Genomic DNA, 17,398 nt, shown 5'->3' with positions numbered 1-17,398 from the left:
GGTGTGGAAAATCAGTTTATCTCATACATATTGGTGAAATGTAAATTGGTGCAATATTCTAGAGGACTATTTATTGATATGATCAAATTTTAAAAGATGTATCCTTTTTTTCTCAGCAATCTTCCTTCTAGGAATTTTTTTCTAAAGGAGTAATCAGATACATGACCAAGAGGCATACACGATGATGCTTAGTACAGTACTCCTCATAAGTGAAAAATTGAAAAAATAATAATTCCTTATAATAGTGAAAAATTGAAAAATTAGAATATGTTTCCAACAAGAGGTGATTGGTTAAAGAAATTATGGTCCATTTATTCAATGTAATAGAATTCAATGTAGCCATCAAGAAGGATGATGCATTCTTTTCGGCTCACTGCAGCCTCTGCCTCCTGGGTTCCAGTGATTCTCCTGCCTCGCCCTCCTGGGTAGCTATGATTACAGGTGCATGCCACCATGCCCAGCTAATTTTTGTATTTTTAGTAGAGACAGGGTTTCACCATGTTGGCCAGGTTGGTCTCAAACTCCTGACCTCAGGTGATCTGCCCACCTCGGCCTCTCAAAGTGCTGGGATTACAGGCATGAGCCACCGCGCCCGGCCCGATGATGCATTCTATGTATTGATGTGTGAAGATACTCATGATCTAGTGTTAAGAAGGAAAAAGCGTTTACCAAACACTATCCAACAATGTGTTAGGAGTCTGTCTATAGAAATGTATGTTTACACATACATAAAAACTTGAAGGATTTTAAAAATTAATAGTGACTATTTTTAGGAAGTGGGATTATGAGGGACTCTTTATTTCTCTGTATTGGTTAAATATTTTATATATCAGAAAAACAAATTTGATTCCGGTTTAGAAAATAAAATGTTTCCAGAAGAAAATGCAATGATGTGCAAAGAAACACAACGTACTGCCAAGTTAAAAAATAGGATATAAGTTAGTGATACAGTAGGATTATTTTCACCGTGAGGCTAATTTTATTGAAAATTATCCAGAAAGTTGTAGACCAAAATATTAATAGTAATTACCTCTTAGGGGGGATGTGGTGGGAATTTGAATCGTTTTTATTTTATTGGTCATACTTCAGTGTTTAAAAAAGGTTTTTAAAGATATTTGTATTGCTTCTACAAAAAAAGTTACTCATAGAAAACAAAAAAAAGGAAGCAAAGAGAAAGATAGCGAGGGAGGGGAGGAGGGAAGAAAGGAGGGAGGGAGGGAGGGAAAGAGGGAGAGAAGAAGGAAGGGAGGGAGGGAAGGAGGAAGGACAAATTAAGTCTAACTTGGACCAAGCCTTCTTGGAGGTTGGCTAGGCTCCTGAGACGCCTACAACATGTGTGTTGATTTGATGACATTAAGTACAAACCCGATATTTATTCAACTTTTCGGTCTTTTGTCCTGCCACTAAGGACTTGAGGGAACGCAAAACATATGATAAAACAGAACATTACAAATAAAAAAATTTCAGGATCAAGAGAAAACAGCGATGTACTAGAGAGACAAGAATTGGGAGGAAGCAGGGTCGTACACACTTAGGAAAGTTTAGCTGCAAGGTGAGCTCCCCTGAGATTCCACAGTCCTGGGAGTCCTCTGCTCAGCTGGTTGGAGACCTGTGTATCTGAGATTCTGTACAGGGTGAGTCCAGGAAGAGGATAATCTTGTAGACACATTGTGGGTGTCTGCCCAGCCCATAATGACTCCTTATCCCTTGCGTGGAAAAGGGAGCTTGCGGTCTAACAGTTAGCTGTGCTGGGTGAACCTCCTCCTAAGTTGAGCAAGTCAGAGTGTCACTCCTAGACATTCCAACCCGGGTCTGAGAGCTGGCCGCAGTCTGGCTGGCCACTTGGGGTGGCTACACAAAGCCAAGCGCACCTCTTAGTTGGGGCCTTAGAGCCCACATTCCATGAAGAAATAAAGAAACAAGGTTACAAAAACGACGGTATATTTTTAATGTTTATATTGAACAAATTAATGCTTTTAACACCGAAAAACACAGTGCCACAAAAATGTTCTGTTCACAAGATAATTACAGGATTTATTAAAAATACTAATTCATGGTGCACTACAGGCAGTGTGCTGCAGAGCCAAGGGGCTGTGCCAACCTCCTCCCCTCCCGCCACAGGCCCCCGAGGCTGGGGCGAGCAGGCTGAGGAAACTTAAGTGCAGCTGACAGCAGCCAAACGTGGGGTGTTGCTGCTTCTGAGGATTCCTGGGGAGTCCATCTTCCAGGGTTTGGTACCCGGTCCTTCTAAGCCGACTGCCCCTGCCCTGCAACATACCTGATATACTTCCAACGAGGTCCCTCCTTCACTAATTCCACTTGACGTGGATTTCTACCATGGCAAGCAAAAGAACTTTGCCTGAAAGAACCTGCAGTCATCCCAGATTCTTTTTTTATGGAGACGAAGTCTTGTTCTGTCGCCCAGGCTGGAATGCAGTGGTGCGATTTCGGCTCACTGAAACCTCCGCCTCCTGAGTTCAAGCGATTCTCCTGCCTCAGCCTCCTGAGTAGCTGGGATTACAGGCATGTGCCACCACGCCTGGCTAAGTTTTGTATTTTTGGTAGAGATGGGGTTTCACCATGTTGGCTAAGCTAGTCCTAACTCCTGACCTCAGGTGATCTGCCCGCCTCGGCCTCCCAAAGTGCTGGGATTACAGGTGTGAGCCACCGCGCCTGGCCCCAGATTCTTATTTTTCAGGGGAGGTCGGTTTTTCCCTTTGTGACCAATTCCCCTCCCAGGGAGAAAGACAATTTTCAGCTTCCGTGGTCCCAGACTGCAGTGAGTTCATGCATATTCTCCCCAGGTGGAGGAGGATTGTTTAAAAGATGCTGAGTGGCAGGGAGAAGAATGTCACCTAAACATCCCTCTGCCACAGAAGGAGAGGTTTGGCTGAGCCTCAAGGACATAGGTTCAGACAAGTGCAGTCCCGGCTGCCTTACCGCGAGATGGAGTCATCTTCCTGGAGCTGGAGGATGTCACGGAGCTTTGGGGTCCTCCTTCATCCTTCAAAGTGTCTCCTAGGGTGGGTTTGTCTTAACACTAGCTTCAGAGGTGAGGGAAAGAAGGTGAGATGAGGAATTTGTCCCCTAAGTGGTTTCTTGGCTGACTCTGCTCCCTGGAAAACTGGAACAGTAGTAGCTGGTTATGCTTATGATCTCATTTCTCTGTGGCTCCCAAGGTGCCTAGAGTGAGCCTTAAATAAAGTAGAATGCTGGCCGGGAGCAGTGGCTCACTCCTGTAATCCCAGCACTTTGGGAGGCCGAGGTGGTCAGATCACGAGGTCGGGAGATTGAGACCAGCCTGGCCAACGTGGTGAAACCCTGTCTCTACTAAAAATACAAAAATTAGCTGGGCGTGGTGGTGCGTGCTTGTAATCTCAGCTACTAAGGAGGCCGAGGCAGGAGAATCGCTTGAAACCAGGAGGTGGAGGTTGCAGTGAGCCAAAATCACGCCACTGCACTCCAGCCTGGAGACAGAGCAAGACTCCATCTCAAAAAATAAAAATAAAATAAATAAAGTAGATGCCCATTAAACCTTTTGTGGTCCCCCTTGCTGCCGGCAAGACAAGGCCTTTGCCTCTTTGCTCAGGCAGCTCCAGAGGATTGCTCTGGGGCCCTCTTATCCTCCCATTCCTGAATTCATTCATTTCGTCAACAAATACTTCCTGAGCACCTATTTTGTGCTAGGCTCAGTGTAGGTGCTGGGACTACAGGGGTGATAAATAAGATGGACATGACCCTTTCTTTCTTGGAACTTATATCTTTCTATCCACTTTTCACCCCTTCCCCCAAAATATATATCAAATAAAAACACAGAAACTTAAGAGAGAATTTCTCCTGCCACATGACAGAATACCAAGCACATCGTTTCAGAGAGAGAGAAAGAGAGAAAAGGAGAGAGAAACTAGAAAGAAAACTCCCAGCTGTATGGGAGTCTCCCAGAACAAGGGTCCCATTTTTGTTACTCCTTGTTCAAAAATCTCATGTCCCCCACTCAGTGCACACACACACATACATATAATACATATGTTACTTGCACCGTTTACATTCATAACATGTACAGCTGGAGAGCAGCGAAGTCTGCCTCCCACATTTTACAGAACGGATTGGCAGCTGGGACTGAAGGCGATAGAAATAAGCTATTGATCAAGGGTTAAGAAAGTACTGCCACTGGGATCCTGTGATGCTTGCAAGCTGAGGGCAGCAGTAAAGTGCTACACAAATGCAATAACATTTATAACCCGAGGGCAAGTGCTTTGTACATGAAAATAAAAAGCTGATCCTCTGTCTAATTCTTTCCCCCTCCTTGGGCTGGGCTGGCCTTTGACAAGTGCATGAACAGGAGCCTAAGCGGGGTCACCTGGATGGGCTGATTTCTGACTCTCTGGGCTAGTGACTGGATCTGTTTTTCCCATGTTGGTGCCTTCTGGTGGTCTGGGGAGTTACCTGCACATTTAAAGCTTCTCTGGGAGAAGCAGGGAAGCAGCCACGTTCCACCACCCTGAGAAACCACTTAATGCCTTGGCCCCATGGGTCTTGCTTGGTTTGCTTTGCGGACGTTGTCTGCTCCTCTTGGGAGCTGAACTTTTCACTTGTATGGATGCTGGAAATCACTCTTTAGAGCTTCCTTCTGTGACATTTGTAAAGAGGAGAAATCCTATTTTTGGGAGAAATAGAAAAGAGAGACAATTCTGGAGGTACAACAAAACAGTAAATGGACCATGATGACTGGACCCGAGTAAGCCAGCTTTTTCCTCCAAAAGTCACCAGATCAGTGCTTCCTGACACGTGCCCCCAGAAACACCGGTCCTGTAAGAGACACCATTAAAATGGGTCAAAATAAATTGAGACTCAAAATAAATTGAGAAAAAGCTTCCTCTTGGAGATTCCTATTGCATCTTTGCAATTTAAAGGCTCTGAGAAGCCCTGCAGTAAAGGAGTTTAACTTTGCTTAATAGTATCTCCCAGATTTACTTGACTGCCAAACTATCCCCGCCCTTAAAACTTCTTTCATCCTTTCTCTTTTTATTACCTAATGCCTATTAACAACATACTTTAGGAAAGCACTTACAGAAGGATTTGATATTTTGCCTGCCATGTACTGTATGCCTTCATGTGCCTTCAAGACACTTTGCACGAATTATTTCTACCCACCAAAATAGCTCTGCCAATATTATTATCCTATTCTCATTTCACATCCTATCCCATCCTATTTCCTAGATAAGACATATGAGGCTAAGAGTGGATAAGTCACCTGTCCAAGGCCCCTCAACTAAGTAGTAACTTAGTGAAGATTCTTTTTTTTTTTTTGAGATGGAGTCTCGCTCTGTTGCCCAGTCTGGAGTGCACTGGCATGATCTTGGCTCATTGCAACCTCCACCTCCCATGTTCAAGCAATTCTCCTGCCTCAGCCTCCCAAGCAGCTGGGATTACAGGCATCCACCACCATGCCCAGCTACTTTTTTTGTATTTTTAGTAGAGTGGGGTTTCACCATGTTGGCCAGGCTGGTCTCAAACTCCTGATCTTAAGTGATCTGCCCGCCTCAGCCTCCCAAAGTGCTGGGATTATAGACATGAGCCACCGAGCCTGATCAAACTTAGTGAAGATTCTAACCCAGGCCTTTCCAACTCCAAAACTCACATTTTCCATCATACCACACATCTTGTTATATAGGATGAAGACTGACTTCTTTTTTTGCCAAAGAGAAAATGAGTTGCTCTTCTTTGGAGACATTTGTCTCAGGATCCATCCATTCTCCTCAAGGCCTTGCCTGGTTCATCTCAACCTAGTGCTACCCCACACTTCCTTCCTTGTGGCTCATGGGAATTCCCATTAGAAAGCAGAAGCTGAATCTAAGTAGCTGTGGGCAGGCATCCCAGTTTTGCCATGTACTATTTATGTGACCTTAGGCAATTTACTTAACCCCTCGGTGCCTCAGTTTTCTTATCTATAAAATTTTAAATATGTACAAAACATCTGGCCCAGAATGCTTAGTAAATGGCAGTTGTTATTTTTACCGTTAATAATTAACAATAAGCCATCATGAGAAAAAAAATTATTAGGAAAATGTTAGGGATTCCTACTTCAAATCAACTATCCTGGTGTGATAAGATACAGATATTTTAAGATGAAAAAATGGAAGCCTGTTAAGTCAGTGACTTTTTCAAGTGCACAAGTAGCTAATAGCAGAACTGGGACCTGGATTCCCAGAGCACGGAAATTTAAGACACCCTGATGTGTCAAAAAGCTAAATGCACCTGAGAAAACAGAGAAACTTAAATTTATAGCTTTGGGAGCTATTTCCATGAAATCCAATCAGCAATGAAGATCCAATTTCCCTGAAATTATATGTTTGGTAAAATAAAAAATAAAAACTTTAATGGAAAATATTAGATCTGAACACAACTTCATTTGTTTTCTTTTTTTTTTTTTTTTTTTGAGACAGAGTTTCGCTCTTATTGCCCAGGCTGGAGTGCAATGGCACAATCTCGGCTCACCGCAACCTCTGCCTCCCAGGTTCAAGCGATTCTCCTGCCTCAGCTTCCCGAGTAGCTGGGACTACAGGCTTGCGCCACTACGCCTGGCTAATTTTGTATTTTTTAGTAGAGACGGGGTTTCTCATGTTGGTCAGGCTGGTCTCGAACTCCCGATCGCAGGTGATCCACCCGCCTCGGCCTCCCAAAGTGCTGGGATTACAGGCATGAGCCACCATGTCCAGCCCACCTTCATTTCAAGAGTTCATTTTTAAAAACTGGAAACAGGGCCCACTTGTATTGGCTACTGTCATATTTTATTTGTTTGATTTTTCTGGTTATTCATAATTACTCAGGACAAAACACGTTTCTTTAAAACAACATTTTCGTAAATTGAATTAGGTTCCAATAACATGTGAACATAAAATTTCTGTGTTAATGTTGTCATACTCTCCGTTGGTTTTGCTCTGTGATCTTTTTGGTTTTGCCTAAGCTGCTGAGGCGAGGACACTCCAGTATGAAATGAGCTGTCTTTAGGCACAGTTAGTCACAAAGCTTAGGTCTGAGCATTTCCACTTGAAATGAATCCGTTCCCATCAACCCACTGACGTTTATCAAAGGAAATATAATATTCATCCAGATTGGAATTGGAATGAGTTTTTCTTTTCTATTAGATGAACAGTGACAACTCAATGTACTTGGAAAAATAATGTTTATACTTATGCTAATTGAGGAACTAGTATTAAAATAAAGTGTTTGTGGCTCTGAAACTCATAATACCTGTACCTTCAGGGAGTCAAAACTCCCCAAGTGGCTATTGGAATATGCTTCTTGTTTTTAAATTCTGACTCTCACTAGGTTAGAACATAATGTTTCAGGTCCCTTCTTCTCTGTGTCATCTCCATATCCACCAATGCAATTCTTAGCCCGAAGCCCCCAACCTACTATTACCTCTAGTTTTGTCCACCAACCCAGATGCTGAGATGGCTGAAGTAGTGTCATTTTAAATTTAATCCATTCCTCTTTCTTTCACTCACAGCACCCATTTTCAGTAAACTTGGTCATCTGCAACTTCCATCTCATCAGTTCTCTGTAAGCAAGGAGAGGGAAATGAACGGTATGGCATGTCCATTTTACAGGCAGGAACAATGTGGACTGTACCCCTCCCATCTCATCAACATTATACTGCTGAAGAAATGTGGGGTTTTTTTTTGCATAATGAAGTGTAAAACACAAATTATCAACCTCTGTTTAGCGCTAGGATACTAAGTCTTTCATCAAAGAAGGATACAGCTACAGAAATGATGCTTTTTGTCTTAAGGTTTTGAATTCCGAGAACCTTGAAGACATTAAAAAAATTTTTTTTATTTTTTTACTTTTTTGAGACAGAGTCGCTCTCTGCCGCCCAGGCTGGAATACAGTGGTGCAATCTCAGCTCACTGCAATGTCCGACTCCTGGGTTCAAGTGATTCTCCTGCCTCAGCCTCCTGTGTAGCTGGGATTACAGGCACATGCCACCATGCCCAGCTAATATTTTGTATTTTTAGTAGAGATGGGGTTTCGCCATGTTGGCCAGGTTGGTCTCGAACTCCTAGTCTCAATTGATCTGCCCACCTCGGCCTTTCAAAGTGTTGGGATTACAGGCGTGACCCACCGCGCCCGGCCCATTTATTATTTAAATTGTTCTCCTAACATTGCTGCTTACGAGGAAATAAAATCCTATTTTAGAGAGAAAGAAAATGGGGCTAAAAAGAAAGTAATTGGCTGGACTTAAAATGAGAGAATAAAATCTAAGCCCTCTGCTTCTCCATTCCCACTGCTTTGGGGTGCGGTTCTCCATGTGTTCTAGCTTGAATGCTCACAGCTGGTTGGCTTAACACAAATGGGTGTCAGGTTCATTCAAAGAGCACGACCTCAGTATGTAAATTATTCAGCAATGAGGTTGATGTGACTATTTATAGGTCATAAATCAGTTATAAACTCAGAAATGTGAGAACAGTTCCCTAAATAGGCAATTGTTACCTATCCAGGGCTTAATTTAAATATGCAGGGCTGAAGCTGGGCATAATTTCCTATCTGACACCCTTTACATTGGGCTTGGGAGAAGTGGATAGGAAAGGTGCATTAATTATAGCAAGACATCAGGGCTGAGTCCAGGTATGCCAAAATAGATTTGTATCTTGGGCAAGCTCCAAACAGTTGCTAATGGCTGCCTGATGCACTGTGTTGAGAAGGAGTCTGAGGTCAAGTTTAGGCCCTGGGAAACCCACAGATTAGCCATCCCCGGTTTGCTTAGTTCCTATCCTTTACCCATCAGCAAGAGAAGTTTCATGAAAGTAAGAACACTGGGTCACATTTTTTCACCATAATTGTCCTCCTGGATTGTGTATGCTGATAGATCTCCTGCAACCAATCAAGGAATGAGAAACTAAATCGCCTCCTTTCAAAGATGAGAAGCCATTTACAGGATTGAGACAGTCAAAAAGAAATAAGAGAGACCCAAAGGTCCAGCTGTAACAAATCAGGTTACTGGCTGGATTTGGGGGAACTCCCTGTTGCCATCATCCAAAGGGGGAGACTCCTCTGTCAGGTCTCGGTTCCGAGACCCAGTCTGCCCCATTCTTTTCCCCTTCGGTACTGTAGTATCTCTTTCTCTCATTCAGTATTCAGGTTGACTCAAATGCGCACTTACATCTTATCGCAGTGTGAGGGAATGCCGGGCCTAAAGATACACATTTGAGGTCATTCATAAGCTATAAGGTGCTCCAGTCACTTGGCCTTGGGTAAAGCCCTAAACGAGTCCTCCTCCTTTAGTGCACAGGCCTTTCAAGACTCTGACCTCTGGGATTATGATTCCTGTGGCTGCAGTTTCTCTCGTTCCTCTCTATAGACCCACATCAAACAAGCAATCACTCTTAGACCTTACTCTGGTCTCTAAAAAAAAAAATCAGGTCATGTCCTGTTTGGATGCTAGGCATACTCCTGTGGCTTTCTGTTCAGAACCGAGCTATCTTCACAGCTTTTTGGTTCATCACCCTGCCTGCTGCCCCCAGATACCCCGCTTTCTCTCATTCTGTAGGCTTTCCCACAGACATACCCTCCTTGCTGGTGTGAGTCCTGGGGCTCTGTGGCAGCATCCCTTAGCTATTCTGATGCAGCTCCCTTGCTGTGCAAAATTTCCTTTTTTTTTTCCCTAAAATAATTCTTGAGATGTCCATAACTTCTTTTCTCTCATCCCTTGGGGCATCATACTATATGGAAAATGATTTACTTCTATTGAGAGCTTATGTGCCAGACTCACCCAAACCTTTACACATGTTATTTTGCTTAATCCAAACAACAATCCTATTATTCTCCCCATTTGACAAATGAGAAGACTGAGGCACTTGAAGTAAATTGTCCAAGATCATATATCAAGTGGCAAATGGTGATATAACTTTTGCATTGGCAATCTGATTCCAATTTATCATTTTGCAATATCTCAATTTGATAATTCAAAATCACATTTGCATATCAAAGGCAATTACTATCTTGTCTGGGAAATCTCCACTGTGTTCTTTCAGATTCATGATGCCCCTTTCTATCCCCATGCCCCAATGATAAAACACGTTTATTACAGAGTTCTCTAAACTTCGAAAACACCTCTGTATAGGTGTGTTAACTTTGGGAAAATTTACGAAAATGTACAACTTGTGATTTGTTCACTTCTCTTTATGAATGTTATACTTCAATTAAAGAGTTTATGTAAAAGATACTGTCAGATCCCTGAGTATCTCACCACCTGCACTCAGTTTTAGGACTGCAATGCAATTTGCCAGTGCTTTGGGGAAAGGTGAATTTTGGGATAACACCTAGTCATATTTAAATGTTTATGACTGGACAAACTGCTAGCTGGGCATGCTACGTCTGACCCCATGTGCTTTATGTAATACAGAGGTTGTAAAAAACTTATTAGAACATTATTTCAATGAGGGGAGAACCTTATGTTATTGTAAGAAACGTGTGCCCTAACTGATTTCACTTGGAAGACAGAAGGTTTTATATACTACAGTTTAAAGCTGCTTTCACTTGGTTGGAATTTGGGATGTAATATATTTCAAACAGGGTTTCACTCATATGGGTATACTAATTAGTTTTTCAGGTTTCCAGGTTTCAATGCTCACAGAAAAGAAATAATAAAAATAAAATACGTAATTTTGCAATGTAATACAAATTACCAATGAACCAAAGTAATATTTATCAAGCACCTATGACACACATTATCTCATTTAACCTCCATAACAACTCTATAAAGTAATATGATTATTTCTGCATTTTGCACATAAGGAAACTGCAGCTTACAATAGCACATCACTTGTCCAAGGTCAACCCGGGACTGTTTGATTCCAGTTTTACTAATTCCTCAAGAATAAGCCCTGCTAACTTCCCGTTAACTGCTTGGACCCTCCAAACAATCCAGTGAGGCTGAGTGCAGTGGCTCACGCCTGTAATCCCAGCACTTTGGGAGGCCGAGGTGGGCAGATCACCTAAGGTCAGGAGTTCCAGACCAGCCTGGCCAACATGGTGAAACACTGTCTCTACTAAAAACACAAAAAATTAGCCAGGCATGGTGGCGGGCGGCTGTAGTCTCAGCTACTAGGGAGTCTGAGGCAGGAGAATCGCTTGAGCCTGGGTGGAAGAGGTTGCAGTGAGCCGAGATTGCGCCATTGTACTCCAACCTGGGCAACAAGAGCGAAACTCCGTGTCAAAAAAACAAAAACAAAACAATCCAGTTGATTAAGTATTATTATTTTCCCCATTTTGGGGGAGGAAATAGGTCCAGAAAGATAAAGTGTTTAGTTGGATATTTGCAGAACCCAGACTCACTCGCAGTTTCTCAGCCTCCAAATCTGGTAACACCTTACACTAGATAACACCATTGCTCAGGCCCACAATGTAATTTATTTATGTTGATAATAGATATCAAAGACTAGACATTGAAGGTGGAAATAACAAGATGATAAAATTCTTTCAAATCCCTGGTCTTGGAAGAATATCCCTGTGATACATTTAGCAGTTCAGCAGCTTTAAGGCAGACATTTCTACAGCTCTAATTGCAGCCATTTTAGTTCCTAACAAACAGGTCCAGCCCAGGCCCCCAATCTGCATCAGTTACTTCTGGAAAAGGAATCAGGATCTGCTTCTTGGAGGGTAGAGTCACACACATACAAATGCACACGTGAATCTCTCCATGGCGTTTAGTCTAGTTCTGTGGTTCTCAACCATCCCCTCCCAACAAACCCAACCCCAGTGCAGTTTTACACTCCTCCCACTGGACTCCACCCTCACCCTGTACACACCGGATATTTGGCAATGCCTGGAGATACTTTTGGTTGTCACAACTGTTGGGGAGCTGCTACTGGCCTCTAGAGGCCAAGGATGCTGCTAAAAGTCCTACAATGCCCCCTACAACAAAAAAAATTATGTGGCCCAAAATGTCAATAGTGCTGAGGTTGAGGAGCCTTGGTCTAGTGAATGCTGTTAAACACACACACAACTGAAATTACTTAGGATTGAATTGACCTTGGAGATTATGGCAAAGTAATGAAATTGAAGGTATTCTCTAGAGTGGACTGTTTATCTACCAATATACATTTACAAATTATATCTGACCCATTTCCAATTATGATTTTGGCCTACCACAAATGCATACACAAGACAGTTACAGTGAAGATTTTTCAAAAAGATCAGAAACCATCGAGACAGTGGGGAGAAAGAAAGTACATTCAACTTCTGCTAGTCACTGGGGATTTTCTGTCATAATTCTTTAAAAATCACATTGATATGTCTTCTCTACTTATTTAAGCACTTTGTTGGTACAAGCCAGGTTTTCATTTATTCCAGCCCAATAAGAATTAGAAAAAGAAGACTTGATGAATTCTAATATTTACCTTCCTGCCTCAGTGAAGAAATAGAACTCCTAGGTTTTCAGACAGAGTTCAAATCTTCTTTGGGCTGACCTTTTAAGAGATAATGAGGTTACTTTTCAGCCTGGAGCAGAAAACAGGACAGTGGTTGAGTGAAGTGGGAAGGGGGGCCGGGTTGGATGAGAAAGCCATCAATTAGTCCTTTCCAGGGGGGGTTTCATTGCTTTATTTGAAATACTGTCAAGTTGCAGAACATCAGAGACAATCATATACATGTACAAAAATACCTTAATATCCACGGGTGTGGTTATGTGCTGTGCTAGTATAAAACTGTAAAATAAGAAAAATTCATTCTCTATTATAGTATATAAGGACTCTTTATAATAATATGTAATGCCTATTATCTTTTTTCTATATTTACAGTGTATCTGCATTAGACTAATAGTGCAAATAGGAAGGAAGCTATTTTACTATTTTGAGTGGCATTTTACATTGTCCCATAGAACCCCAATATTAATATTAATTAAATCCTTTTTTTTTTTTTTTGGAGATGGAGTCTCGCTCTGTTGCCCAGGCTGTAGTGCAGTGGCGCGATCTCAGCTCACTGCAACTTCTGCCTCCTGGGTTCCAGCGATTTTCTTGCCTCAGCCTCCCGAGTAGTTGGGACCACAGGTGCCTGCTGCTACACCCGACTAATTTTTTGTATTTTAGTAGAGATGGGGTTTCACCACGTTGCCCAGGCTGGTCTGGAACTCCCAAGCTCAGGCAATTTGCCCGCCTCAGCCTCCAAGTGCTAGGATTACAGGCGTGAGCCACCGCGCCCGGCCTAATTAAATACTTTTTATTGAACAAAAGTTATTTAGATTCCTACCTCATATCTCGCACCAAAAAAAATTTTAAAGATAAATGTAGCAAAGTAAATGGAAAAAATAGAAACCATAAAAATACAAGAAGAAAATTGTAAGTAGTTTTCTAATCTTGGAGTTTGGATAACTTCTTGAAGCATAGAACAGGAGGCAGGAATATGTAAGAAAATACTAATTTGAGTACTTTTACAAAAATTTAAAACTGCACATTTGATATTTAATAACATTCAAGATTTGAGTTTTAACCTTTGTTCAGCAGTTTTTGTTTCTTCGTTTTGAGACAGGGTCTCGTTCCGTTGTCCAGGCTGGAGTGCAGTGGTCCAATTGTGGCTCACTGCATTAGCCTTTAACACTTTGGTTCAAGTGATCCTTCCACCTCAGCTCCCCACTAGTAGCCTTGGATGGGGTCTTGCTATGTTGCCCAGACTGGTGTTGAATTCCTGACCTCAGGTGATCTTCCTGCCTCTGTCTCCCAAAGTACTAGGATTATAGGCCTGAGCCACTGTGCCTGGACTGCTCAACAGGGTTTTGATGGCAATTAAATGGGTTGGAAGGGTAACTAGGTGGCAGGAGAGCAAATTTTAAGTTATTGTGCACCTGCTATGATTATGTCATTCATGTCTAAAAGTTGAATGTCTCAAAGCAGCTTTTGATAGTAAACTTTCAATTTCTAGCTTATTTCTGGAATTTCCGCTAACATACTAATTGTTATCTTTTTTCCTTTAACACTTAAGCCATTTAGCCCTTACAACAATCTCACAAGGTATTATCTTTATGTTTAAGGAACACCAGGGTTCAGAAAGCCTAGGTATTTTGTATAAGGCCACAGAGCTAGTGTGTGCCCACAGAGTGCCTGTGTCAAGCACACAGAGATGCTGAGAGCTTGAGAAAGACCCACCAAAGCTTATAATGCCAACCTCACAATCTTCAATCAACACGAGAGTCCCTGAATCCCACATGCACATCTGCACCATCAAAATACTGGGATGCCACCTGTTCACCTTCTTGAGTTATGTTAACTAAGAAAATGAATTTAAGGGCACAGTGAAAATGCATTATACAGTTCTATCTGCCAGGACTGTGCTAAGCACGTTACATGAATTATTTTATTCAGTCTTCTCGAGAGCCCTACTTAGTAGGGTTTTTGTTGTTGTTTTTGAGACAGGGCCTCACTCTGTCACCCAGCTGGAGTGCAGTGGAGCAATCTTAGCTTACTGCAGCCTCAACCCCTTGGGCTCAAGTGATCCTCCCACATCAGTCTCCAGAGTAGCAGGGACTACAGGTGCGTGGCACCATGCCCAGCTAATTTTTGCACATTTTGTAGAGATAGGGTTTCACCATGTTGACCAGGCTGGTCTTGAACACCTGAGCTCAAGGGATCCGCCAGCCTCGGTCTCCCGAAGTGCTGGGATTACAGGCATGCAACACCTTGCCCGGGGCTGGAAGTAGGTTTTCTAAGCTGCAATTTACAAGATAGGAAAACTGAGGCTGTTAACAGAGATTAAGCAACCTGCTCCAAAGTGCCTTAGTTGAAGGAGCAATACTTCCAGAGTATTTTTTTTCCATTAAGTTTGGTAGTTACAGGAGTGTTAGACACTCTTATATTCAGCTAAAAATATTTTAATTAAATATCTAGACAATGACTTTGCATAACATTGATTTTTGGTTGCTACCACACATCTTAATAACCAAGCACCCTTTGGTACAAGTTCAGTGGCTAGTCCACCTTAAGTCTTTTTTTATAGCAGGGATTGGTAAATGACAGCCCGTGGGCCCCATTCAGCTCACTGCCTGGTTTTGTGAAGTCCCCAAACTGGGAATGTGGTGCTTTTTAAAAAATTTTTTTTAATGACTGAAAAAAATCAAAAGAATATTTCAAGACATGTTTAAAGTACATTAAATCCAAATGTCAAGGCCTATAAATACAAATTTTATTAGAACATAGCCAGACTCATTCATTTACATGTTGTCGTATAGATGCTTTTGGGTTATAACAGCATAGAGTGGAGAAGTTGTGACAGGGACTGTATGGGGTGCAAAATCTACGATATTTACTATCTGGGCTTTTACAGAAAAAGTTTGCTAACCCCAGTTCTATAGCATGATACAATTTGAGGTTCTGGATTTTTTTCTATGAAATTCCAAAAAAAATTTTACCTTCTTTTTCCAGAAAGAACACCAAAGCAGTCTTCCTATGAAAAAAGGTTGACAGCCTGGGATGATTTGAAATCACACCATTAGGTTATAGTTCCAGTAACTGGCCAGTGGGTCCAGCTTGAAAGACCCCCTCCCTCATTTAAAATACATGACAGTTAGCTCTAGATGGTAAAGCTGGGTCTTACTACCCAACCTGTCCTCCCGTTATTCATCTTGACTGCGTTATGGGTTTAGTTTCACAACATTATGAGTTCATCTAGGCTTCTTGAATCATTTATAGGAATTTTCATTTTCACTCTCAAACTCTTACACTTTCGCTGCTGTGAATTTTTTTTAACATAAAGCTCAGACTACTAAATGGCCTACACATGTACCATAAAGTCCATATTTTATTTTTTAAGAAATCAGAATTTTTAAAAATTGCTTTTTCTTGAGGAACTAAACTTAATTTTGCAGGTCACGAAAGTAAAAAAATACCTTCATATCCAATGATCTCAAAGCACCTCTTCTGAAAATACATAACAAGGTAATAGAAATATTATTTAATGGAAAAGATGTGACTAGTAAAGTCCAAGGCTATTTCTGGTTCTGCGAATGAGTCACTTTGACTTTGGGCAAATCATCTCACCACTGTTGCTCTTTATCTGCAAAAACTGGACTTCATGCCTATGGGAGTTGCATGGCTAATCAATGCCTGGAAAATGCGTAGTGGCAGATGCTACAAAAGTGCTGAGCTTTAAAAACAAACCCCCCCCCCATTTGTATTCAGTTGAGGTTGGGGTTTATTGTTATTTAACATTCGAAGGCCAACACTATGTTAAGTCCAGAGTGCTGCACAGAACAGATAATATCACTGTCCAGTAGGGATTTTTTTTTTAATCTAAGATTTTTTACTTTAAAAAAATTTATTGTGGTTGGGGGTTTAGAATCCGGTAATACATCCATACAAAAACGTTAAGCTTCAAGTTGAAAACTATCGAATCTAAATAAACCCCCTCCAAAAAAAAAAAAAAAAAAAAAAAAAAGGCCCTCCCCCGCCCCGCCAAGAAATCTCTCAAAACAAGAATTCTTCTGATGTTTTTCTCCTCCCTGCAGTTCTCCATGTTACAGTCCTTGGAGGTAGAATAGGCATAAAATACTTTCACTAATAAAATATGACAAACCGCCGGATTATACGTGGCCGATTCCCAGTGATTGCCCTGCTACACAAAGCAGAAAAGTAAATGCCATCATCCCCCTTAGAACAAAAGAACTTAGGAATAAAAAACATGGAGGGGGGGTTGAAAGCAGCAATAAATAAAGGTGAGCGAAGGCCCCCGTCCCCCGCCCCTCCCGGGAGCGAGTGCTGGACTAAGTACTGCTAATAAAGTGGTTCAAGGGTAGTTATTTGGAAAGGGGGCGGGGTGGCGAGGGGAGGGAGCGGGCGAGCGGCGGCCGGGGATTGCATGTTGCATTCGACTTGAGGTTGCATCTTTCTCCTGTTGCCTGGACCACGCTCCCCCATTGCAGTGCTTCCCCATCACTTCTCCTCGCTCCTGCCCCTCACGGCTTCCCCCCCCCCTTCAAACTGCTGTTGCACTGGAGGGAGTTGGGGCCGCTCTGGAGCCCCTTTGCAGCTCCCGCCGGCGGGAGGGGGGAGTTGGGCTCGGGCCGCGGAGTTGGGGGGGCCGCCGCGGGCTCCGGCCTCGCCTCGGCTGCGGCTGCACGGGAGCCGAGCTGCGGCGCTGCACGGGCCCGGGATTGCGGCGGCCCCGGAGTTTGGCTGCCTTCGCCGCCGCTCGGTGCTCGGCCCCATCACCACCACCACCACCACCACCGCCGCCGCCGCCGCCGCCGCCGCCGCCGCCGCCGCTGCACTGGAGTTTGGCTGCCGCTGCCCTACTTCACTCTAGTTTAGTTTCACTCACTTTACATCCGGGTTTTTTCCCTAGGCAATGGGCGCCGTAGCACACCCCGTTCCTTAGGCAAAGTGAAATAAATTCGCCGCACCAACAC

At 42.7% G+C, this 17,398-nt stretch overlaps 1 long non-coding RNA gene across 1 annotated transcript; it reads right to left on the bottom strand.

Moving 5' to 3' along the window:
• Positions 1-2,019: 2,019 nt before the first annotated feature.
• On the bottom strand, positions 2,020-17,396 carry LOC104008478 (uncharacterized). Its single transcript, XR_001707272.3, has 4 exons — positions 17,311-17,396; positions 7,426-7,564; positions 4,447-4,809; positions 2,020-3,124 (listed from the first exon to the last, which is right to left on the bottom strand). It is a non-coding gene; the product is annotated as an uncharacterized LOC104008478 (long non-coding RNA).
• Between the last annotated feature and the right edge of the window lie 2 nt (positions 17,397-17,398).

This window comes from Pan troglodytes, chromosome 9 (assembly GCF_028858775.2).
Source record: "Pan troglodytes isolate AG18354 chromosome 9, NHGRI_mPanTro3-v2.0_pri, whole genome shotgun sequence".
NCBI lineage: Eukaryota > Metazoa > Chordata > Mammalia > Primates > Hominidae > Pan > Pan troglodytes.
This window is presented reverse-complemented; position numbering and strand designations above follow the sequence as displayed.